Source organism: Periplaneta americana, chromosome 6, assembly GCF_040183065.1.
Source record: "Periplaneta americana isolate PAMFEO1 chromosome 6, P.americana_PAMFEO1_priV1, whole genome shotgun sequence".
Classification (NCBI taxonomy): Eukaryota; Metazoa; Arthropoda; class Insecta; order Blattodea; family Blattidae; genus Periplaneta; species Periplaneta americana.
Window position 1 is genome coordinate 169,225,426 of NC_091122.1, and position 25,645 is coordinate 169,251,070.

The window sequence follows — 25,645 nt, forward strand, 5'->3', positions numbered from 1 at the left end:
TTGTACGATAGAATCCGTCACGTCTTTTATAAATCGTGTGAAGAATCGACGAGAATCCATTGTGCATCTGATCTAATGAAAAATCAATCCCTGTTCTTATAAGTTGGCCATAAAGACATACTGTACATTGAAAGTTATTTTTTGCTTATCTTAAAGTAGAAGTATTTGTGAATAAATGCAGCACGTTTGTCTTCCTTTCAGACGACCCGGGTTCTTGTGGTTGGAGGATTTAATTTCTGTTACTTTGAAAACCGCTCATTAAACTGCACAACTCCACTTCGAACGTTAGTACGTAATAAAACTGCTTCTATACTGTGTATATTATAGTACTGTAGTGATTAAGTCATCCACCCATAGTTGCAGATATACAGTGATTATACAGGGACATCATTTTATTTTTACTTCAATTTTTATTGTACCTGAGTTTTTGAATGTACTTCACTCCCACCCCTTCTACGAATGAAGTTCAACCGTCTTCCACACAGATCCAAGTCATAGTAGCCTTACCGTCACAGTACGTTCCAAAAATATGTTCGCGTTTTCCAGTGACGAAAGAGCTTTCAATATTGCATCATTTTCGCAAAGGTACTGTCGTCCATTTGCCTACGTTGCATTCCGGTTTTCCCCACCAGCTTCTATTCGCCTCTCGGTAAATGCTAGTGGCTGGGCTGTCTTAGCTCTTTTCTGAGAACATTAATTTCTGTTATGAATTGGACATATACGTAATATTATACCCATACAACTGTTTAAAATAACTTAAATAACAGGCCTCGTTAAGTAATTAACTGTCACGTGATTTCCCTCCTTTCTACGATCCTGCGACATAATCACTTGGACGGACAGTAAATAGAATGTCTGAGTAACTTTATCTTTTCGGATCGAGCAGAAGTGAAGATTGAATTTACAGTACGTAAGGTACTCTTTTATAGAGTAGGTACAGAATTATTTCAACATGAGTTAGGCCTACTAGTACGAAGGACGAAACTGGTAATTGGAATTACATACATTAATCGAAATGAACCGCCACCATTTTGAAAAATGTGTTTAAATATCCATATTATGATTATTTTTCAATTTAACTTCATTCTCTATAGTGTACGCTAATGTGCTATAGACACTCTAATATACACTGCATAATGAATACGTCCGTATGGACAGCTCAGTTCGTGAGTAAAAACACTCATTGTTAAATACTGTGCTGTATTCTGATTAAACAAAAACCTAATGAAAATTATCAAACTCAAAAGCTTGATATTTCATAGTTTACGTAAATGGATGAACTACTTTTCTTCCCTCCTATACCTAGTAAAGTGATTTGTTTGTATATTACGCCATCGAACTCCAGTCATGAAAGGGGTTAGCAACCGTTGATTCAAAGGTATAGGCAGGTTAATATCAGAAATGTTAGTAAAAATAAAATGATGTCCCTGTATGAACAGAGTATAGTATGCTAATTCAATAAAGATAGGTTGTATATGAATGGCTGCAGTCAATCTGAAAATAATGTTTTGGTACGAACTTCTTAGGACTGTTAAACACAATCTCTTCACACAACTTATTAACTTGTAGCGCTTAAATGTCAAGTCTGAGAGTCTTTTGCCATATAAAAAAAGATGTTTGTTTATACCTCCTCTATCATTCCTCAAACGCTGTAAATGAAGTAAATGAGCTTTTTTGACACCCTGTATACGGCGCACAATGCACCAATGATGCCCAAGCGCATGAATGATTATCAGAGATATGGTCCCTTCCTACAAGGATAAATATGCAAAAAGGTCCCACGTTAAAAAATGTCCATTGTTCAAAAGGTCCTACAGCTATATGTTCCCGACCTACAAGGTCCAACATACTAAAACGATCTGTGTTTCATAAGGACCACTCTCATAAAATCTACTTTTTCGGAGAATCAGTATTCAATTACGACAGGTTTTTAAATGTCCTACATGTCACCTCTTGCTGTCCTTCGTATGTTATTCTGAACCTCCTTCTCTGACTTTTGGAGGATGCAAATGGTTTTCTGTACCATCTTTTATGACTCTAAGATTTCCCAAATCTGAATTAGTCGAGCATCTCGCATTACAGTTCTTCTGATCAAAACAGCTCCAATATTTTGTCACATTTTCGATTGTCTTGATGGTAATGGTACAGATTATCGTGGTGTAATAACATTGTTTTTTTTTTTTTTTTTTTTTTTTTTTTCCTAGAGATAATTTGAGCCATTCTGACATTCTACATTTGAATTTGATATCCCACATTTCAATGCTATGACACCGATAAACGATTGTTATTGAAAACATTATTACATGCGACGTAATTAAATGTATGGGACATTAAATGTGGGACTATTTGACCTGTGGCCCTTTCAGCTACGTGGGACATTTTTGTTGTAGTCCTTTTCATTATGTTGACTCTATTATATGTGGGACATTAAATGTGGGACTATTTGACCTGTGGAGCTTTCAGCTACGTGGGACATTTTTGTTGTGGTCCTTTTCATTATGTTGACTCTATTATATGTGGGACATTAAATGTGGGACTATTTGACCTGTGGACATTTCAGCTACGTGGAACATTTTTGTTGTGGTCCTTTTCATTATGCTGACTCTATTATATGTGGGACATTAAATGTGGGACTATTTGACCTGTGGACCTTTCCGCTACGTGGAACATTTTTGTTGTGGTCTTTTTCATTATGTTGACTCTATTATATGTGGGACATTAAATGTGGGACTATTTCACCTGTGGACCTTTCAACTACGTGGGACATTTTTGTTGTGGTCCTTTTCATTATGTTGACTCTATTATATGTGGGACATTAAATGTGGGACATTAAATGTGGGACTATTTGACCTGTGGCCCTTTCAGCTACGTGGGACATTTTTGTTGTAGTCCTTTTCATTATGTTGACTCTATTATATGTGGGACATTAAATGTGGGACTATTTGACCTGTGGAGCTTTCAGCTACGTGGGACATTTTTGTTGTGGTCCTTTTCATTATGTTGACTCTATTATATGTGGGACATTAAATGTGGGACTATTTGACCTGTGGACCTTTCAGCTACGTGGGACATTTTTGTTGTGGTCCTTTTCATTATGTTGACTCTATTATATGTAGGACATTAAATGTGGGACTATTTGACCTGTGGACCTTTCAGCTACGTGGGACATTTTTGTTGTGGTCCTTTTCATTATGTTGACTCTATTATATGTAGGACATTAAATGTGGGACTATTTGACCTGTGGACCTTTCAGCTACGTGGGACATTTTTGTTGTGGTTCTTTTCATTATGTTGACCATATTATGTGTGAACATTAAATGGGGGACTATTTGGTTTGGGTCCTTCTTGATTCGACATTATGTTAGTGGAGACAATTTTGATGATCTTTTTCTCTTGGAAGCGCATGAATCCTTCCCGGATTCGGCCATCGTAAAGCCATCTAGCTAACGATTCTTAAGTTTCAGACAGATGGTAGGGAGACTCACCAAGCAAACCGATTCTCAGGGTTTAGAACATGTTTTTGACCTGTGACATAGCGAATAAGATATTCGGCGATAGGCAGTACTCGGTAGCCAAACCAATATTGGTCTGTCGTGCATCCGCACTTGTAAGTACAACTGGCAGGAAGAGACGCATCGTAGCCGGGGGTGATGGCACCTCACCTCACCTCAACCTCTTCATCCATCTCGAGGCCCGTGATCGGCCCGTCCCACTTGCCTTCCTCTGTTAGCGGGCCACCCTCAACGCATCTCCATTAACTTCACAATTCCCAGCTACACATTGGCTTCGAATCATGATCTACTTTCAATAAGGGCAGAAGTCAGCACTACGAACGAAATGCACGATTGTGGAACAAAGTAGCAAGTAAAACCCAACAAAAACCTCAAACGTCTTCGATTAGTTTTCAGGACTCGATTTATTTCATAACGTTTCTTCCACCTGATTACAGGTGTAACAATCCGGAAATAAGGAAAAGGTACACAAAATGCATTTCGTTATTTTAAAATGTTCACTGTTATCGAAAGGCTATATTATTATTAATATTATTATTATTATTATTATTATTATTATTACTTAATTATTTTATTGGTGTGTTGGGAAGATAAAAAGAATTGTCATTGTACAGGGACATCATTTTATTTTTACTTCAATTTTTATTGTACCTGAGTTTTTAATGTACTTCACTCCCACCCCTTCTACTAATGAAGTTCAACCGTCCTCCACACAGATTCAAGACCGCATATACAGCCATAGTAGCCTTACGGTCATAGTAAACAGTACGTTCCAAAAATATGTTCGCGTTTTCCAGTGACGAAAGAGCTTTCAATATTAAATCATTTTCGCACAGGTACTGTAGTCCATTGGCCTACGTCTTATCCCGGTTTCCCCCACCAGCTTTTATACGCCAGCTAGTGGCTGGGCTGTCTTAGCTCTTTTCTGAGAACATTAATTTCTGTTAGGAATTGGACGTCTACTTAATATTATACAAGTGTTTAAAATAACTTAAATAGAAGGGCCTCGTTCAATAATTAACTGTCACGTGATTTCCTCCCTTTCTACGACCCTACGACATAACCACTTGGACGGACAGTAGATAGTATGCCTGAGTAATTTTCTTTTTTCGGATCGGGCAGAAGTGAAGATTGAATTTACAGTACGTAAGGTACTCTTTTATAGAGTAGGTACAGAATTATTTCAACATGAGTTACTAGTACGAAGGACGAAACTGGTAATTGGAATTAGGTACAATAGTATATAGTGCGATAATATGCACAAAAGAACGGAAGCCTGTATCGAAATGAACGGCCACCATTTTCAAAAATGTGTTTAAATATTCATATTATTCATCTATATGACACTCAAAATTGTACGCTAATGTGTTGTAGACAGTATAACATACACTGCTTAATGAATACGTCCGAATGGACAGCTCAGTTCGTGAGTAAAAACACTTATTGCTAATACTGAACTGTATTTTCATGAACCAAAAACCTAATGAAAATTATCAAAATCAAAATCGCAACATTTCCTAGTTTACGTAAATGGATGAACTACTTTTCTTCCCTCCTACACCTAGTAAAGTGTTTTGTTTGTATTTTACGCCAGTATCATCGAACTCATGTCGTGGAAGGGGTAACAAATGGTGTTTCCGGTTCTCAATCGTTAATCCAAAGATATAGCCAGGTTGATATCAGAAATGTTAGTAAAAACAAATGGTGGCCTGTATTATATTATGTTGTGTTTATAGCAATATAATTATTTTGTATCATACTGGTTGAGTGGAAGAGAAGGCCCAATGGCCTTAACTCTGCCAGTTAAAATAAAGCAATATTATTATTATTATTATTATTATTATTTTTATTATTAAAGTCGTATTTACAATATGGAGATCCGAGTTTAAATCGTCGATCAGTTCTATATAATAGGACAGATTTACTCAGTCTATTACATTTTCTTTCCATTCATTTAGCTTCTTCCCCAGAGCTCGAATCATCTTTAAATAAGTGTTTATTTTGTGAAAAGAAAGTCTCTTAAGTGGTGCAATAAAATTAATTCTGTGGAAGTGCACCGTCACTGTTAGGTTGAAAATTTCCTCTATTTGTCACCGGTTACTGTCAAAATCCTTTAATTTGTGAAAGTAGATATAGGGAATTTTGAATCTTAGTATTCATTTGCCGTTTTTGAAATTCTTGTTTAAATTTTTAAGTTTTTCGTTCTTATTTTCAAAAATTACAGAAAAACCTGGCCCGACAGAGAAAATGTGAATACAGGTTCGAATTCAACAACCTTAGACACCTGAAAGGAGTCATACAGGGACATCATTTTATTTTTACTTCAATTTTTATTGTACCTGAGTTTTTGAATGTACTTCACTCCCACCCCTTCTACTAAGGAAGTTCCAACTACACACAGAACCAAGACCGCAGATAGTAAGCAGTACTGAGTTACTGAGTATAGTACGTTCCAGAAATATGTTCGCGTTTTCCAGTGACGAAAGAGCTTTCAATATTGAATCATATTTTCGCACAGGTACTGTCCGTTTGCCTACGTCGTATCCCGATTTCCCCCACCTTCTTCTGCTCGCCCCACTGTAATAGCTGGGCTGTCTTAGCTCTTTTCTGAAAACATTAATTTCTCTTAGGAATTGGAAGTTTACGTAATATTATACAGCTGTTTAATTTAACTTAAATAAAAGGGCCTCGTTAAGTAATTAACTGTCACGTGATTTCCTCCCTTTCTACAATCCTGCGGCATAACCACTTGGACGGACAGTAGATAGCATGTCTGAGTAATTTTATATTTTCGGGTCGGGCAGAAGTGAATATTGAATTTACAGTACGTAGAGTAGGTACAGAATTATTTCAACATGAGTTACTAGTACGAAGGACGGAACTGGCAATTGGAATTAGATGCAATAGTCTATAGTGCGATAATATGCACAATAGAACTGAAGCCTGTATCGAAATGAACAGCCACCATTTTCAAAAATGTGTTTAAATATTCATATTATGATTATTTTTCAATTCATCTTCTTTCTCTATATTGTACGCTAATGTGCTGTAGACAGTATAATATACACTGTATAATGAATACGTTCGCATGGATAACTCACTTCGTGAGTAAAAACACTTATTCTTAATACAGTACTGTACTTTCATTAAAGAAAAACCTAATGAAAATTATCGAACTCAAAATCGCGATATTTCCTAGTTTACGTAAATGGATGAACTACTTTTCTTCCTTCCTATACGTAGTAGAGTGATTTGTGTTTTACGCCAGTATCATCGAACTCCAGTCTTGGAGGGGGGATCAAGCGGTGTTTCCGGTTCTCTAAAGGTATAGACAGGTTAATATTAAAAATGTTAGTAAAAATAAAATGATGTCCCTGTATAAGTTAGATTATCGTATTAAATTTAATTTTTAATCATGAACTTTTCCAATTTTGACGGTTTTTTTTTTTATTTTTCTTTTCAAAGTTACAGAAAAACCTGACGTGATACAGAAAATATGAATAGAAATTCGGATTCAAAGCACTTCAGTTAACTAGAATTGGTAATTTTTTCTCTTGTATCAGAAAACGTTTTTGAAATGCATATCAGTGTAATCCAGGTATGTCAAAACCCTGCACATTGTGCAGTAGTGTCTGTGCGATGTGCACTTTCTATTCCCCTACCTGGGCGGAGTGAATCGCCTTGGAGGGGAACGCGACAGGGCTATACAGACCTGCAACAGCATATCAGCTTTTCTTTCAGTAACTCAGTTTCAGTACGGGAACTGATTTGGCTGTCTGTGAATGAGTTATGATAAATAAAGTGAGGAGTTCACAGATAACGAAGAAGGGAAATTATGAATCATATAACATAATTGTTATAATGTTTTCCTCAGCCAACAATAATTATTTTAAAATGAAAGGTTTTGATCAGCCCATGTCGAGGTAATAGTGTTGTGGCAGTTTAAATCAGATTAGTAAAGTTGATCAGTACTCTCACGGCAAAACGAACTTGACATTGGCGTTGTTTTAGAGTCTGTACTAACACAGCCATCAAAGATTAGACTACTTACGACTTTCATTTCATAAGCTGGTAAGTAATGAGAATATTGTGAGGAATACATTAAGGCTCTTGAGGTTGTAAGGAGCAAAGAAAGCAACTATTTGCAAGGCGGAAAAACTTTCTGGAGAAATATATAATGGCAAATATTTCGTCTCACGTCACTATATTATGCTAATATACTTACATTAATAAATCTTTAAACCTGACATAAATAGAATATCGCCGCTTCACAGCTTGTGAACTACACTTTTAATTTCTTTCAGTAAAGCTTCCAACTTGTCGATACTTGCTCTCAACGTTTTCTAAATAAACTATATGTGAATTTAAATTCTAAGCTTAATTTATATCATTTATTAATATTAATGTTAATTTATATTGACATACAGCAAGGAAATTATTTCAGTGTAAAAACTTCACAATGTCCTACTGCATGTGACCAAGAAATTATTCTTTCCCAATGTACAAGACAGACTATGTTGCAGTCAGTTCTCAACCGACTTCTTTTACACCCAATTTATGACCGGCCATGGAAAATTCGGTTCCTACTTTGAAAGATTTAGGATCAAAAGTGCAGAAGAATCTCTGTGCATATGCAAAGAGAATCAGACTGTTGAACATTTGATTTTTCAATGTCCAGTGTTCGAAAGGAAAAGACACTTTTTAAGATATCATATCTCGGATTGCAATTTAAATTACTCCACACCCCTTTACCATTTTCTTAGAAAAAAATGTTGTTACAAACAATTCACAGAGTTTATACACCACATCCACGCAAGACTAGCTGTTAATTGTATATAAATTAATGATGTTATAAAATCCTAATGCACTATGTAAAACAAGGTGTCTATCTTTGGGACATAATAATAGTAATGACAACAATAACTATGTTTGTATTATAGATTTTACTATTGTTGAGTATTTGATGACAGGTATATAGTTTGTAACCATAAGTAATTTTGTTTTTATTTTTCTTTACTATTGCAAACCAACTAGATAATAGGTGATTTATTTGTAACTAAGCCAATTCTGTGCATTATCTCATTACTATTGCCTAAAATTATGTATAAAATCACAAGTTAATGTAATAATCTTGCAATTTCTCTACACCTTCGATTATAATTTCTAATTTTATTTCATTTTGTTTTAACTGAAAGTAATTATTGCATAACGTATTTAGTATTGTTTACTGTCTCTTAATTAGTGTATTTATACGGTATTGTAACTATGATTCAGACCTACTATTAATTCTTTAAAATTGTGTATTATCACTACATAATGTATTTCACATGTAACAAACTACAACCCTAATATACCAAAGGTAAAATAGGGTTTCAATATTTGGATAACAATAATAATAATACTGCATGTAATTAATTGGGAGTATATTTTCTTTAACATTTGTGTACCAATGGTCTCAATAAATAATAATGCTTGACGAACAATTAAAGAATAGGGTCTATTATTTAAAATAATTAGTACCTACTACGTAAAATGAAATACTTGTTCGTTTTTTGTTGTTTCGAAATTACTGCAATATTCTTTTTTTTCAAATAATATATAAAAATCATTTTAATAAATTATGCTTTACAAACCACTACTTTGTGAAGTATAACTGAGTAAGCCTAAAGTTTTTTGTATTCCAATTGTCAAATATAGACACTGATAATAACCGTTTTTTTTTTCCTTCTGCTAAGTGCATTTAATGTCCAAATGCCTATTTAATCCAACCCTAGAAGCGTAGAATAGATTACTGTACACCCCTACAGCTAAGAACTGGTAAGAGCAACGCCTGAATGATGCATTCCGCACAGACCGGCGATCCGCGCACATAACTGCACATTCAAAGTCTGATTTCTGACATGCCTGGTGTAATCAGTCGAAACTGAATTCAAACCTATAGCCTGGAAGAACAATTTTATCTCGCTACTTCTTGACCAAGCAGTCCGTAGTTCACAGCACATGAAGGCATTACAAAACAATGGTAACAAACATTCATTTATACCTACATTCCAGCCTCTCCACCTCCGCCAGACGAGGTCATGCGGCCGGCCGGTTCCCACTGAACCAGTGCAGCAGGTGAAGGTGAAAGTGCTCCGTGGCAAGGTGCATCGATCCGCCATCGCCCGATTTTCTTCTTATTTCCGGGCCCTGTGCAGGGACGCTCGCGTTTTGACGCTTATAAATTTATTGCGTTCTGCTGCGATCCACATCTCAGTTTCGTGTCTTTTCTTTCCAACAACTCCCAAGGCCAGCTCAGCGGATCGCAGGTTTTTACTCAAACCGCTCCAGTTAGAAGGTGTAACCGAGCGTGGTTATCTACTCTCGAGCTCTCGGTTCCCATAGAGGAACTACACCTTCATACCATTTGTGACAGACATTAAGGATTTTGTTTTGTTTCTCACAAAGAAACGAAATTACTGAAATGTCCTTCCTACAAACAGTCAAAGAAGTGAGCCGAATTGACAGGTCTACGAAGCTGTGTTGGAAAGGGTGGGTGAAGAAAGAATGATGCTGAAAGTGATCAGGAAGAGAAAAAATAATTGGTTCGGTCACTGGCTGAGAAGTATCTGCGTCCTAAAGGATGCACTGGAAGGAATGGTCACTGGTTGAGAAGAAACTGCCTACTGAAGGATGCACTGGAAGGAATGGTGAACGGGAGAAGAGTTCGGGGCAGAAGAAGATATCAGATGATAGACGACATTAAGATATATGGATCATATGAGGAAACAAAGAGGAAGGCAGAAAATAAGAAAGGCTGGAGGAGGCTGGGTTTGCAGTGAAAGACCTGCCCTTGGGCAGAACACTAAATGAATGAATATATGCATCCCTGTCTATTATTATTATTATTATTTTTTTATTTTAGTAGGTTATTTTACGACGCTTTATCAACAGCTTAGGTTATTTAGCGTCTGAGTGAGATGAAGGTGATAATGCCGGTGAAATGATTCCGGGGTCCAACACCGAAAGTTACCCAGCATTTGCTTATATTAGGTTGAGGGAAAACCCGACCGGGAATCGAACCCGGGCCACCTGGTTTCGCGGCTAGATGTGCAAACCGTTACTCCACAGGTGTGGACAAGATATATGGATCATATGAGGAGACAAACAGGAAGGCAGAAAATACCAAAGATTGGAGAATGCTGGGTTTGCAGTGAAAGACCTGCCCTTGGGCAGTGTATGTATGTATGTATGTATGTATGTATGTATGTATGTATGTATGTACTTTTAGTTGGTTATTTAACGACGCTATATCAACTACGAGCTTATTTAGCGTCGATGTGATTGGTGATAGCGAAATGGTATTTGGCTAGATTAGGCGAGGATTCGCTATAGATTACCTGGCATTCACCTTGCTGTTGGGGAAAACCTCGGAAAAAACCCAACCCAGTAATCAGCCCAAGCGGGAATCGAACCCGCGCCCTTCAGACCGGCAGGCAAGCGCCTTAACCGACTGAGCCACGCCGGTGTGTGTATGTATGTATGGCTAGAACGACGTATTGCGGATTTGAGTACGGGTTGTCATCTTATTAGTATACTTACCAAAAAATATTTTGAGGTCAACTCAGTTTCATATAAAATTAAACACTGGCTTATCAACATGATATTGATGTAAAGTATTGCCAGCTATAACTCGAAAATTTCCTCAGCCAAACAGACAAATGTCCAGCGTATGTTTGGCCACATTTGATCATATGGCTAGATCATTTGAAACAGTCTAAAATATAATAAAATTACGATCATAAAAACAAAAAAAGTGAACTTTCTTAATTTTTCAGCATTATTTCATCATTCATTCATTCATTCATAGTGTTCTGCCCAAGGGCAGGTCTTTCACTGCAAACCCAGCATTCTCCAATGTTTCCTATTTTCTGCCTTCCTCTTAGTCTCCTCATATGATACATATATCTTATATCGTCTATCATCTGATATCTTCTTCTGCCCCGAACTCCTCTCCCGTTCACCATTCCTTCCTGTGCATCCTTCAGTAGGCATTTTCTTCTCAACCAGTGATCCAACAAATTCCTTTTCCTCTTTCTGTTCAGTTTCAGCATCATTCTTTCTTCAACTACTCTTTCCAACACAGCTTCATTTCTTACTCTGTCTGTCCACTTCACACACTCCATTCTTCTCCATATCCACATTTCAAATGCTTCTATTCGCTTCTCTTCACTTCGTCGTAATGTCCATGTTTCTGCCCCATACTATTCCACACAAAGCACTTCACTAGTCTCTTCTTTAGTTCTTTTTCCAGAGGTCCGCACAAGATGCTCCTTTTTCTAGTAAAAGCTTCCTTGACCATTGCTATCCTTCTTTTGACTTCCTGGCAGCAGATCATGTTACTGCTTATAGTACACCACAAGTATTTGAAGCTTTCCACTTGCTCTACTGCCTCATTCGCATATTTGTCTTTATTTTTTCTTCCTATGACCATGGTCTTCGTCACATCTGCATTAATTATCTTCATCCTATACTGCTCACAGCTATCATTTAGCTTCAGTAGTATGTCCATTAGTATCATCTACTCTTCTGATAACAGCGCCACATCATCAAGTAGTCCACACTTGTGGAGTAACGGTCAGCGCGTCTGGCCGCGAAACCAGGTGGCCCGGGTTCGAATCCCGGTCGGGGCATGTTACCCGGTTGAGGTTTTTTCCGGGGTTTTCCCTCAACCCAATACGAGCAAATGCTGGATAACTTTCGGTGCTGGACCGCGGACTCATTTCACCGGCATTATCACCTTCATTTCATTCGGACGCTAAATAACCTAGATGTTGATACAGCGTCGTAAAATAACCCAATAAAATAAAATCATCAACAAATCTTATGCAGTTTATTCTTTTACCTCTTACTATCATTCCTCCTATGTTCTGAAAACAATTCTACACTAAATTCTCCAAGTAGATGTTGAATAGGGTAGGCAGTAAGGGGTATCCTGACGTAGGCCTACTCCTTCTGTCATTTCTTCACCTTATTTCATCATAGTATCCCCTTAAATAACAGAAATATCATGACCTAATTGAGGCAAGTACCCATGACTACGATTACAGTTTTAAAATTATGTTACAATTCACGACCGGTAGACGAAATTAGTTTCCAATAATTTGATATCTGAATCTTCATAAGAAATAAACTCCCTTTGTTCCTATAGGATCATTATTAAGACACTAGCGTCCTTTGAAAATTGTCATTATGCCTGATTTACCAGTTACAATTCTCATCGTTTCGTGAATTCCGCATCGAGGGATGACGAGCCATGAAATGCTATGAAAGTAAAGATTAATGCAGGTAATGGGATGCTGTGAATACAATCTCAGCATGGATTGTGCACAACGGCGGGGCAGTCGGTGATGGGAACGAGTTCGAACTATTGGGCGTATGCCGCTTGTGCAACTGATTACTCTGCGACTGAACTCCTTGACCCTACAAGAGAGGGGTCTTCGTTCCCATAGCAATATACGCAATATACATTCAAGAGATTTGAGCGTGTAGAAATGCATTTTCATACAAACCGGACTACTATCTGTTTACTTTAAGTCATTAGCATGGAGGCACTTCACTTTATTATCAGAATCTTGAGAAAGGCTAGCCCCAAATCGAGGGAAATAGCATATCTAACGTTAGTGCGACCGTTAATGGAATACGAAACTACATGTTGGGATCCCTATAGAATATATCAGGTAAATTCCTTAGAAAGAATCCAGTATAGGGCAGCTAAATTTGTTAAAGGTAAAAGAGAAGATGGAAACGATACGATAAAAGAACTTAATTGGGAAACTTTGGAAAACAGACGTAGGAAAACTAGAATAACATCATTGTATACAGCACATCTAGATCAGAAAGCATGGGTAGACATAACGGCTCGGTTAGAAAAGCCAACGTACTATGGTAGGAACGATCATGATTTTAAAATCAAATGTAGGAAACAGAAAACGGATGTAGGTAAATTCTCATTTTTAAATAGAACTTAAAATGATTGGAATGACCTACCTGCAGCGGTCTTTGAGGGCTGTCCTTCCTTAAGGAGATTCAAGAATAACTTAAAAAGTTGTGTACAAAGTGCAAATTAAAATTAAGGTGACATTTAACATTTAATTTTTAAGGTGACATGTATTTATTTAGCCTGACGAGTTACTTCCTTGGTTTGAATTTTAAATTATTTAAAAATAGCGTGTAACAGGGCCTTAGACTAGAAATGTTTAGCTTAAATTTAGTTCTGTTTATAAGTATGCATAAGGGTGTAATTATTTGTCTTATTTGAACTGTTGTATCAGTGAAGCGAGGTGAGTCAGTGAAGTTATGGTTTTACAGTGCAGTGAATAGTTCCTATCAGTGATAATTTATAGCGTCAATGAAATGTGTTCTATAGTGTCAGTGAAATGTGTCCTAAAGTGTCAGTGAAATGCGTCATAGTGCCACTACAGTGAGTGAGATGAGAGTAAAGTGAAAGACTATTGAAACTTATGTAGGGCCTATACATATGTAGGTTGTATTGTAAAATTAGGTTATTTTATGTTTTATTATTAATTGTAATTATTGTGTTAAATTGTATTGTGTATTCTTACAGTCTTACTAATAAACCGTCTATAGTTTTTATACGAGACTTATGCAGAGTTGAGACAGAAAACGTTACTAACAAACCATGCATAAGCAGTGGATGTATAAACAGGCTGTAACTATACAATGGGAATTGCTTTGCAGTAGTTATATACACGAAACCCCTTCTTTAAGCGTTGTATATAGAGAAAAAATGGCCGCCCCTCTAACAGCTGTTCGTATCGACTGTCATTTTATAATGATGATTGCCTTGTAACCACAGAAGAACAAACCAAAGAGCACAGAATAATTAGAATAATATTGCTGTAGCTTGTACTCTTTGACCAAAATATGGTGTTGTAATCGATTAGAGCCGGTTGTACTATCGATGCTTAACACGCCACTCTAGAGAGCTCTACCGGATGCAATAGAAAACCTCAAATATTCCATTACCTTTTGTAACGAAGTAATGACGAAACTATGACGTAGCTGTGTAACAGTTGTACTGTTATACACGACGTATGTAGTGATTATTAGTAAGGAATTTACACACGACGTATAAACGAGCTACTCAGTGTACAAGTATAAGACAGTTAAACATCTGTATATAGACTTTTTTTTAGTAAGACCGTTACTGTATTGTGTATATATTTGTATTGTGTATTTTTTATATTGTGTATACCACTGCCACCGGGTGCTTGCCCACTTGCAGTGTAAATAAATAAATACAAATTAGTCGACATGCAGAACGAAAATAAGATGTAGCCTAGGCCTATATTACACCGGTATAGTTTCCACTATACGGTGGAAGAGTTTTATAATCTCCATTTTGATCAGCTCTCCTCATTCTGACCTCAAACTCAACACTATGCAATTATTTTCCTGCCACAGAAAATCCTCTTCTAAACAAATATATTCATGTTGGAACGTCTGTTTCCTTAGCCATCCACGGAATGTTACGCAAATAATTTTAAGGTTATGTACACAAAGCACAATAACCTATTTTGTTCACGTAGCACACACATATGCAAACGGCAAACTTACTGTCAACATCCGAACTGTACTTTCTATGGCATTTCTCAGTTACATTCTTGTGGCAATAGAAAAGTACACTTTTAAAACACTCCTCTAATGAATGCTTTACGATTGTTCGAACCAAAATGCAACACTGCTACAGTATTTGATCACAGTACTAATTTAGACCCAAGAATATATAACAAATTTATATTTAAATATCCTAATTTTGTCAATTCTAATAGTTCTAGTATTAAATTTAAAAAGTTACGTATGGATTTTATAAAAATTGAAAAATTGTAAATTTAAATTTATATATTCTTATTGCGTAGCAGGCATAAGACAAATTGTATTATATACTTCTTAATTTCAATTCAGGAATCCGCCCCTGAGCACGAGTTCTACTTTTTCAGGGGCGAGCTAAAGTTTTCTATTATATTATATTTTATGTTACAATTACTAGCAAAATAAATAAATAACATCCAAATGTTTGTAATCGTACCATTTTAAGTAACATCTTAAGAAACACCAAACTTAAAAATGTGAAGTTTTTAACATAAATTTGTTTAACGAGAAACGTTTAAAACTTTGAAATTGGAGATAACTGGTGAATTTCTGTTCATATGGTAACAGCATTAATAATTACACTTAGCACTGAATAACTAAAATTATGATGTGTTTAAAACACTGCCTGCTGGATCGCATCCCATGGCAGCGTAAACTTCCTGCTCAATCAAAGTTATTTTGCCGCTAGATGGCAGATAGTGCACACCGCTATTATCCCTAAAATACGCGCACATACTGATAACGTTAATAGCGGTGTGCATTACCTGCCACCTAGCGGCTACTCGCACATAAGCGTTGATTGAGCAGGCAGTGCAAGTACGCATAAGATATGATCCAGCAGGCAGTGGCTTAAAAACAAAGTTTCGGATCTAGCCAGCCGTGATAAAACATACAGGGAAAACAAATGAATGTGAAATGATACTGAATTCATTATGCGTTTATAAAGGATGTGTTAAATAATTGCGGGGAGTATAAAGATAAATTAAGTTAATTCACCATAATCTAATTATAATTACTTAACTAATCTAGTCACTTCTAAATTAGTGCAATTCTCTGTAATGACATTAATTTTATTACAGTTCCAAACAACTTTTTGGCGTCATATTGATGCAGGAATAGTTTCGACTATCAATTGCATTGTTGTCTGGAGATTAGGCCTCATGGTATGAGGAAGCAGTTATGAAATTATTAACGGGAAGGCTGATGGGATAAAGAAGACAAATGAAAAGAAATAGAAACATTTTATTTCATATCGGAAATATCCTTGCAATCCTTGAAGTTTGTAACATATGTCTTGTTACACACTGTATATAATTATATACACAAACACACCTGTGCTCTCTCTTTTTGTGTGTGTGTGTGTATGTGTGTGCGTGGAGAGGGTTATGAGAGTTGACTATATTTTAGATTTCTGTCCTGGAGACACAGCTAATAAGTACAAAACTCCAGTCACGAAATCAGGTCTCGTGGAAGCCAGTTGGCTCATTCGGTCAGATATCTCATTTGCGTTAAATCTTCTTACGGCTAGCATATGTGATACAAACGTCATGATTTTAATCTAGAAATATATCACATCAGGTATTGTGTGCTACCCACTAAACTCGTTTAGTAAAGCATAGATAATTACATTAAAGTTATTCTCAGAATTTACGCCCATTTCCACCTGAGATGACCTTAAATGTGATCGCGGAACTGCCAAACGAACATCTTATTATTGGTGTAATTAAAGGGGAAAGTCACCCATGACAGCCCTGTCAATAATATATGCGTTAAAGATAATTTTAGTAACACTCAATTTTTTTCTTCAATATTTGAATCCTGAAGTGGAAGTTTCGTGATGCTATAAAAATTGTTTTACTATACAGGGTGTATCAAAACCTGTGAGAAAGCTCTAGGGAATTGATAGAGGACCTGAATACAAGCAAAAAATTCATATAGATCTAAGCATATGGTCAATATCGCTTAGTTTTTTAGTTACAAGCATTGATTTTGAAGAGAAACCTTCAAATTACAGGATTGCCGCTGGCTATCTCTGAAATTTACGTTGTACACCTTCATAACACAACGTTTAACACTTTATCACTTAGGAAGAAAGTATATACGCAGTGGGTAAAAAAAGGCACAAAATTATAAATACTCCATTTTCGGAAATACATAACATTAATTTAAAATGAATACACTGTTGGAAAGAGTAGACTTTAAAGATTAACAGAACTTTTTATTATGCTTTTTGAGGCTCAATTAAAATCTTATGGAGGTCAATACACAATGATGCGAAAAATTTTTTTTGAAGACAATTAGTTCAAAATGCAGAAACTGATTGTTGGTAAAATTAACAATAATTAATTAATGATCTTTCAAATAATCAAAATTAAAAATATTGCTCTATGTGACCGCCATTTGCCCGCACAACCATTTGTAGGCGTCTTCTCCATTGTCCAATAGCGCTGGATATCTCTCTTTGATCAAGCCGGTCCCAACATTCAAGAAGGCGTTGTCTTAAATGTTCAATATTACGAATTCTTGTTTTGTAGTAAACTGCTTTTGACTCCATACAAAATAGTCCATAGGATTAAGATCTCGTTTGAAACTCCAACGGAAACCATCAGAGAATCTGAGAAATGCGATCTTTCACGCAATAATCTCTCAGGAGGGATATCATGTCCGTATCTTGCTAATCAATCGTTGTACACTTGAAACAGAGCATTCTCGCTGAGCGTAGTTCCATACAATTTGACGGGCAGCTAAATTAGCATATTGGTGCAAATGTTTAATGAAAAATCTTGTCTTCGTTCGTTAAGCGACCCATTATTCACAAAATGAAAACTCAAAACGGAAGAAAACAAATGATGATAGCACAACAATCGGCTTGGCCTGCTGAACTCGTAGACCATAATGCTTAGTTTGGCATAAATGATCGATTTTGCATTGCCTTGCAAAAAATAAAATTTACTCTTTAAGAAACTGTAAAAAAATTAAATATTACAGTACTTTCCCAGTCTACAAGGACTGTGAAATTTGCCTGTGAAATAAACTTTCAAGTGAAATAATTAGCTACTGGAATAACCATTTAAATTTTGTGCTTTTTTGGCACACTGTGTATATATTTTATTCCTAAATTTATGTTGAATGAAGTGTAGACCTTTATTCATTGCAGGACAGTCACACGATTAATTAATTACAACGGAAATTAAATTTAAAGAAATTAATAAATCGTTTCGGATCACTGCAACTATTCGTATATTCTCTTAAGCGAAACATGTACCTCGATTTCACTTCCGAAACTTGTGCTTCCTGATCTTGGGTATGTTTCGAGAGTAGCCTATTTTCAGATTTTCAATAGCAGTTATCAGTTAAACCTGGTCACTATTTATTATAGACATATTCAAACTAGATAGCATTTTTACTATAATTATGTGTATATATTCCGCCTTTGCTTATCATATAATATGAATGAATTAATTAGTCATATTTTCTCATTAACGTTTTCGGTACGTAAATTGTACCATCTTCAGATGTTTGTATATGATGCTAATTGTTAACCAAGCCTGTGGGTGCATGTATCTGGACTTAAATGATCAGTGTTTTTGTGCATGCTGTGCGATGTCGGTGAAGTGTTGTCATGATTACACAAATGATCACCTTAACTCTTATATACTATTTGCTGGAACAACACTTTATCAAACTTAAATTAGAATGTTTCAGTCATTATTTAAAAAACACTATTTAAAAACACTGTTTTGAACTATTTAAAAGCACTTAGTTTTTACATCACTTTAACTATGTGAAGTATGTGATCACTTATTGTGTGGTGTTTGCCGGTTTGAAGTTAAATGAGGCACTTGTGGTGATCTTGTTTAGCGTTGAGCTGGACGTAATATCGTAACATGGCTATGTTTTCTAAAAGTGATGTTGAGACACTTCTATTAAGTTGATGGCATATGTAATATTATAACAGAATGAAGGTTGTCAGGTCCGTGGCTTTAGTATCGCCTGGCGTGTCTGTAACAATACGATTAAGTATTAATTTATGAATTTGAAATTGGGAATGTTTGTAATTAAAATTGGAAATTCCTTTTACTGGTATTGGTATGGTTAACTGCTTGGGTAATGCCTATTATGTAAGAAAAGTAACTTACAGTTTTAACGTGTATTGATCTGCTCGTGCTTGATGCTAGGCTGATACTAGAGCGATGGACTTGCTCACAGTATTTTTTTAGTTATATTGTCTGTTTCCGGAAGTAGAGGGGGTGTCGGTGAAATCTGTGTGTGTGATAGTTTGGGCGGGAATAGTTTGAATAAATTGAAGAGTGGGTTATTTATGTTGGCTATTTGTTCATTTAGTAGGGGTTTTCCTATTATAAAAGAACACAACTCAGGAAAACCCCTACTAAATGAACAAATAGCCAACATAAATAACCCACTCTTCAATTTATTCAAACTATTCCCGCCCAAACAATCACACACACAGATTTCACCGACACCCCCTCTACTTCCGGAAACAGACAATATAACTAAAAAAATACTGTGAGCAAGTCCATCGCTCTAGTATCAGCCTAGCATCAAGCACGAGCAGATCAATACACGTTAAAACTGTAAGTTACTTTTCTCACATAATAGGCATTACCCAAGCAGTTAACCATACCAATACCAGTAAAAGGAATTTCCAATTTTAATTACAAACATTCCCAATTTCAAATTCATAAATTAATACTTAATCGTATTGTTACAGACACGCCAGGCGATACTAAAGCCACGGACCTGACAACCTTCATTCTGTTATAATATTACATATGCCATCAACTTAATAGAAGTGTCTCAACATCACTTTTAGAAAACATAGCCATGTTACGATATTACGTCCAGCTCAACGCTAAACAAGATCACCACAAGTGCCTCATTTAACTTCAAACCGGCAAACACCACACAATAAGTGATCACATACTTCACATAGTTAAAGTGATGTAAAAACTAAGTGCTTTTAAATAGTTCAAAACAGTGTTTTTAATAGTGTTTTTTAAATAATGACTGAAACATTCTAATTTAAGTTTGATAAAGTGTTGTTCCAGCAAATAGTATATAAGAGTTAAGGTGATCATTTGTGTAATCATGACAACACTTCACCGACATCGCACAGCATGCACAAAAACACTGATCATTTAAGTCCAGATACATGCACCCACAGGCTTGGTTAACAATTAGCATCATATACAAACATCTGAAGATGGTACAATTTACGTACCGAAAACGTTAATGAGAAAATATGACTAATTAATTCATTCATATTATATGATAAGCAAAGGCGGAATATATACACATAATTATAGTAAAATTGTGACGGCTTATCGGTATATCTTCAACATGAAATTCATTAGATAGCATTTGTTTACGTCAGGCATGTAAATTGATGCCCACAGGAGCAAGCGCGCGCTTTAGACTCCAGGAGAGCATGAGCGCTTTACAGCGGAAAGGAGACAGACGAAAGAGGTAGTATATGCCGCTTGGTCGAGCTATATTCAGGGATGGCCAGCACTGATTTAATAGATAAAGGGAAGGGAACTTATTAAAACTCTATCCATGTTAATTTTTAGGTTTGCCTGAGAAGTATAAGTGCATTATAAGAATGTAAGTTTTTAATTTTAATGCTCATTTTTCACAAGTTTGATTTTTTTTATTCAAAAGTTTTCTCAACTTTTCGTATAGAAAAGTGAAATTTTCAGGTATAGGCCTATTTATTTAGTAGCCTTACAGAATTTTTGGTAAATCTAATATACCGTATATACGTATTACTGAAGATAGTGTATTGAACATTTTGAAAATATTCGCATGGAAATTGTATGTAAGGAAATGAATTAACAAAGCAACTACTGTTACATCATAAGCAAAAGATACGTGCCCATGTGTTGTAAAAATGTCAGTTCTATAGCTTTAGCAGATTTCGAGAAAATAATTTAATATTCTGGTGATAGGAAATAGCTCACAAATATTACCTTAAAACCATAATGCGATAAGAGTTTTGTTATGTAATATTAGTTACATTTAAAACAGATACAGTACCTAGGTAACTTTGATTTGTACTGTAATATTGTTTTGATTAGTTTATTGATTACTTTTGTAAGTCTAAAGATACCATCAACATAAAATCCAACTTCTCCTGTCATACTCAATCCCTTTCTTTGGAATATCACTTTCTTTATGAATGTGTTGTTTCATCCACTTAATACAGTATAATATATTATACTACTATGGAATTTAAGTGAATATTCCTTCTTAACTCTATTATGTTATTAACATTTAAAACACAAGTGCAATATTAAGAAATCAGTGTTAGTACTTTTGTTTTACAGACAATATAGATAATATTAAACAGAAAGAAGCCATGTAAAAATAACGACATAAAATTTCACGTTCCGTTTGAAGTTTGTGCACCACTGTTTTCTTAATCCAACAGGTTGCTTATTCATATACACAACCCTTCCTCTTTCCATACTTAGCGCTTGCTGCCCGCGCACAACGTCAAGGTCAGAAAAATGCGCTTGCTTTGACATCACTGGTTTACGTTGTCATGGCGCTATCATAGAAAAAAATGGGCCGAGTTGCCAGACTACTCAAGAATAGTGTTGCCAATTTTGGGGAAAGACGTCAAATCTAGGGTATTTGAGGAAGAAAATAGCGACTAAATTTTGTGTTGGGATTAACGACTTTTCTTGGATTCAGGTCGAGTATTTTAGGGAAAAAATCTGGGGAGTTTTCAAATGCCAAACTCAAATGCAATTATTCTCAAATTAATATCATACATTCAATATTTCCCTTCATCTATTAAAATGGACATGCCACGGTAGAACTAAGCAAATTCCTTTGCATACAATGAGTGCTTTCTAGTTACTTGTATCACGTGACATATCTAATTTGGTGATAATCAATCTTCGGATTCTGAAGCAGCTGGACAGATTCAATCTACTTGAACAATGGAGGAATATGACAATGAAGATAAGAAAAAGGTTTAACTTAGTTAAATTTCCAAATCTATACGTAACGGTACTTAACTTTATTGAAGAGTAGTATACAATACACATTACCAATATATGAAGTTTCCTGGGTATAATAATAATAATAATAATAATAATAATAATAATAATAATAATAATAATAATAATAATAATAATAATAATAATAAACTATTAGTGGAACACATGTGAATTTTACTTCAAGCAAGTAAAGAGATAGGTTTGGAAGTAAATCCCGACAAGACAAAGTAGCGGTATATGATTATGTCACAGTCTACTATATACAGTCGCGAAGCTCAATATGTAGTAAAAATGCAAACATGGGCAGTTGTCCACCACTAGGATCGCTACTATCGCCTCATCACCGCAGATCTCTCTCCTAGTAGACGACAAAATATGTTACACTTTCGTTGTGTTCTTTTGGAAAAATTAACACCTTCCTTCCATTATTGAAATATTAAATGCATAAAGTTATTTTATTATTTTAATGAAGTATATTAAATTCCACCATAAACTCGAAGATACCTGCAAGAAGTAGGTTAATATTATTTTTGTTTGTGCAAAACGAACTGAAATTTACTATAATCGCTTCACTCATTCAAGATTATAGCGATAATTAACTATGAAACCAATAAATATTAATTTTAATTTCCCTTTACAACAATAATAATGGAAATATGAATTAATGGAGTAACTTACGTGTACCGGTACTTGTAGTGTAGGCTTACGTAGTTAACAAAGTGGGATGAGGTTAAGCAATAATAATCACACCAGAATTGGAAATAAAACGTGATCAATAAATTTTATTGTAATAGACTTTTTCTACGTCTCTAGTAAAGTAAAAAATAAAAATAACAACAAAATTAACAGCTATAATTAAAAACATATCCTTTGAAAAAAAAAAGTAGGCCTAAGCAATAATAATCCCACCAGAATTGAAAATAAAACGTGATCAATAAATTTCATTAAAACAAACTTAATTTTTCTACGTCTGTAGTAAAATATTATTATTCCAATTATTGTATTTTAGCCATTAGCATTTTCATTACAACCAATAACGAACATTTCACAAGCATCAATGTGAAATACGCAACGAGCTAGCACTCGATGGAAATACGACACAGTCCAAAATCGACCGTGGACAATCTATTGTTTCTAATTGCTAACCGCTTGGAGCGCTTTATCACGAGATTTGCAAAAAATCACCTCAAGCTTCGCGACTGTATATAGTAGACTGTGATTATGTCTCGTGACCAGAATATTGTACGAAATGAAAATATAAAAATTGGAGATTTATCCTTTGAAGAGGTGGAAAAATTAAAATATCTTGGAGCAACGGTAACAAATATAAATGGCACTCGAGAAGAAATTAAACGCATAATAAATATGGGAAATGCCTGTTATTATTCGGTTGAGAAGCTTTCGTCATCCAGTCTCTCTCAAAAAAGTTGAAAGTTAGAATTTATAAAACAGTTATATTATCGGTTGCTCTGTATGGTTGTGAAACTTGGACTCTCAGCGAGAGAAACAGAGGTTAAGGATGTTTGAGAACAAGGTTCTTAGGAAAATATTTGGGGCTAAGAGGGATGAAGTTACAGGAGAATGGAGAAAGTTACACAACACAGAACTGCACGCATTGTATTCTTCACCTGACATAATTAGGAACATTAAATCCATACGTTTGAGATGGGCAGGGCATGTAGCACATATGGGCGAATTCAGAAATGCATAGGCCTATAGTGTTAGTTGGAAGACCTGAGGAAAAAAAACCTTTGAGGAGGCCGAGATGTAAATAGGAGGACAATATTTAATTAATTAATTAATTTATTTATTTATTTATTTATTTATCACTTTTTGTGTGGTATAATTTGCAATATCTAGCGCAACTATTTTCTTCGACGGGATTCGAAGTCGCTCTACTCCCAGACAAAGCCGGTGGCTGTCTTTCAACGTACTATTTCATAGGATGGCATGGGAAGCTTTGTACTTCTTTATAAACGGCCTTGTCTCCTTCATCTGTACAAATTACGTAACACTTACAATGCTCAAAATAAAAAAGAAACCCGTACCAGTGAAAAGAAGACACCACTGTCGCCATTCATTCATGAAGTAGGAAGCAGGAAGAAAAGGCCTCAGCGTGAGAACGTAGCAAGGATTTAATCCGGAATAAGAGATATTACCTTGACATCTCAACCATTAGCTAATATAATTAGAACTCCGCTGTACACACAATGATCTCGCTTCAGAGAGCTGCAGTACCGACTAAACACCTTTCTCCCACATAACCGGGCGTATGACGTCACGAGCAGGGTCGGCTACCTTCTTGATATTACGGCACAGTTGCTCTGGAGACAGGCGAGGCTGGAGGGCATCCATGCACCAAAGCTCGTCTAATTGCGTGTTCCCGATAGAACGAAGCAGCAGCGTCCGCGGCCGACAAAGACTCAGACAGACACTCCATTAACTTCATAATTATCGGGATATTTGTCATTATTAACGCAGCATTATCCTGTATCGAGGCTAATAGTTTCGATCGAGAACAATAAAACTGATCACGAAGCATATGGTTGTGTCTGTTTCATTACATCGGGATGCAAAATCCGGACCTCACGCTTAGCCTACATACGAGTGTATGTTCTCAACCTTTGCACTGGGTTTAGTGCAATTTCGATCACCGCTGCATCAGAATCGAGGTGAGGGTTCGGATATTACGTTTATATGGGTCAGTCTTCGCTCATCGTTTTTGGTAATTGACAGCGGTATGAAGAGTTCCTCCGCTGCACAGCAGTAAAGAACATACTTGGGGATAATGGAAAGCAATTGAACACTCGAGGCTTTGTAGAACTCGCCGCTCAAGATGTTTTAGTAATGTGAGAGCAAATTGATATACCGTGTGAGGGAAGGGGCTCATATTGGCAACCTAGTTACGTGCTTCGCATGCGGGATGAAAGATCAAGATATATATATTGAGGAAATGGGATACAAAGTAATTCATTATGCTTCTGAACAGAGGTGGGACTCGTTGCTAGTTTTTAAACTTAAATACGTTACTGCCGAGAGCTTCTGGCCGGAAGTTTAAACATGAAATTTCGCCAAAGGTTCATACATTATTTTGTGGCGTACTAGTCCGTAATTTTCATAGTCAAGTATCATACGACTTTTTATGCTCGACCATATTTCTAACTTGAAATTATTCATAAGTATTCATGTTATTCTTATCTGACTGAGGAGCGAAACTGACCTTGTGCAATACCTCGTAAATTGTGAGATGTGCGCAAGACGCGAAAGTATTGATTTCTTCCGAGAAACAAATGTCGACATTGACCTTGATATAATCTAGAGAGTAAAATAAACATTAATCTTGATATAACCTTGAAATTGAATTAGACATTGAAAAACGAGATGACAAATTGAATTCATTTGAATATTATTTACAATTAACGCTAATTATTACAGTAACAGAACTGACTT

The 25,645-nt window shown here is 35.8% G+C and overlaps 1 protein-coding gene across 4 annotated transcripts in view; it reads right to left on the reverse strand.

Annotated features, from left to right (window-relative positions):
• The window catches only part of klar (klarsicht), a 1,308,544-nt gene that overhangs the window by 1,046,800 nt on the left and 236,099 nt on the right, over positions 1-25,645 (reverse strand). The gene's annotated exons all lie outside the window — the stretch shown is intronic.